The sequence below is a fragment of the Sinocyclocheilus rhinocerous genome, unplaced genomic scaffold, assembly GCF_001515625.1.
Source record: "Sinocyclocheilus rhinocerous isolate Xijiao unplaced genomic scaffold, SAMN03320098_v1.1 scaffold140, whole genome shotgun sequence".
In the NCBI taxonomy this organism is placed as follows: Eukaryota; Metazoa; Chordata; class Actinopteri; order Cypriniformes; family Cyprinidae; genus Sinocyclocheilus; species Sinocyclocheilus rhinocerous.
Window position 1 is genome coordinate 4,011,103 of NW_015642053.1, and position 2,256 is coordinate 4,013,358.

The window sequence follows — 2,256 nt, forward strand, 5'->3', positions numbered from 1 at the left end:
CTGTAGTCTTTGATCGTTAGTTTGACATGTTCACCGACAGCCGATTAATGGCCGTTGCGATCAAATTTGACCTCCGACGAACTTCTGGCAGTGTCAGAAGATTTGGCGCACAGTCCTGCAGTGTGACTTCTACGACGAACGTCAAACTGTCTTCGTTTTTCAAGACAAGCCATTATCAGAATTAATGCTAGAGATTTCTTCTAAACGCATAAACTCCGGTGCTCTCGTCCTCCGCTCACGGAATTCATATGAAACGTTGCCTTTGCAATGATAAACACCGGTTGCGCTGCTGTTTTCATGTGGGTGTGTAGTGCTGCATACACTATTCTTCTTAAATACGCCGGTATTGCCGCCATTCATATACTTTTAATGATAGCCAACATTACAGCCCCGCGTGCAATGCAGCTCGCAGTCACTAAACGTGGATGGGTTGATAAGGTAAAACTCCGGACAAGTTTTCTTGCACGCACCCGTTTTTAACGCGTCTTGACTGTCGTACAGGCTGACATTAATGTCAACTGAGATCCCACAGTGTGACATTATCATGTTCATACAGTCTGACAAGTACAATCCTAAAGGACATTAAAAAAAATTGCACAGTGTGAGCCCTGCTTTAGCTGAGGGTAATAGAAGATTGTATTTTGCAGGTGATCCGATGGAGCAGTGGAGAACGAGAGCGGTGGATAACGGGAGCGGTGGAGTGAAGGAGCATCTAGGGGTAAGTAAACACAGGTAAGTAGTCAGGCTAGTTAGGCAATGCAAACTGTAGACCAGACGATGAGGCAGTGGGAAGAGTGCAGTAATATAGGGAGCTTAATGAGCTGAGACAGGTGTGGGCAATCAGTATTTGGGTGATTGGGATCTGATGTGCACTGGTGCTGATGACGGTGATGATTGAGACTCCCTGACATTACCCCCTCCTCCAGGGGAGGCTCCTGATGCCCTACTGCAGCGACCACGGCCTCTGGGTGCGGGGCAATCAGGGTGGTTTCGATGGAAGTCCTCGAGTAAGGAGGGGTCTAGAATATCATCCCGGGCCACCCAGGACCTCTCCTCAGGCCCGTATCCTTCCCAATCCACGAGATACTCCAGCCGGCTACCCCGTCGCCGCGAGTCCAGCACCTCTCTGACTTGGTAGATGGATGGTTTCTCGAGAATTTCTGGAGGAGTAGGAGGTACGTCCGGCTCTGTGGGTCCTGGTGCAGAGGGAGAGAAGGGTTTAAGGAGGGAAACATGAAAGGCGGGATGAATACGGTACCGTGAGCGGAGCTCGAGCAGGTAGGTGACCTCATTAATCTGCCTATGAATGGTGAAGGGACCAATGTAATGGGGACTCAGCTTCTTGCAGGGCAGGCGGAGACGCAGATCCCTGATGGGCAACCAGACCTTATCTCCGGGGCGATAGACTGGCGTGATGGAACAGCGGGCATCTGCAAAATCCTTGTGTCTCCGCACTGCCCGCTGGAGGTGGATGTGAGCTGAGTCCCATACTCTCTCGCTCGGAACCAGTAGTCCACAGCTGGAATCTCCGCAGGCTCCTCAGTCCAGGGGAAGAACGGGGGGCTGGAAGCAGAGTATGCACTGGAACGGGGCCAATCCGGTGGTATTTTGCTTGAGGGAATTCTGTGCATTCTCGGCCCATGGGAGCTGTGCTGTGCCCATTTCTCGAGCTGTGCTGATCTTCTTGGCAGTATGACCGAAGGTACCTTCCGAGCTCTTGGATCTTAACCTCAGTCTGTCCGTTAGTTTGGGGATGGTATCCGGAGGACAAACAGACTGTGACTCCAAGGAGCTTGAAAAACACCTTCCAGACATGGGAGATGAACTGGGGGCCCCGGTTTACAACGATCTCCTCTTGGAGTCCGAAGTTTCGGAAGACGTGGTGGAATAGACATTCTGCGGTCTCCAAGGCTGTCGAGAGACCTTTCAGGTGGATTAACTTGCATGCCTTAGAGAAACGGTCCACTGCTACGAGAATGCAGGTGTGGCCCTCCGAGCTGGGGAGATCGGTGATGAAATCTACACCAATGTGTGACCAGGGCCTCTGAGGCACGGGCAATGGGACTAGCTTGCCTGCCGGGAGCTGACGAGGAGTTTTGGACATGGCACAGACTGATTAGCTGCAGATGTACCGGATGACGTATCGGGTCATACTGGGCCACCAGAACCGAGCTTGGAGGGGATGGTATCCGGAGAACAAACAGACTGTGACTCCTCGGAGCTTGAAAAACGCCTTCCAGATGTGGGAGATGAACT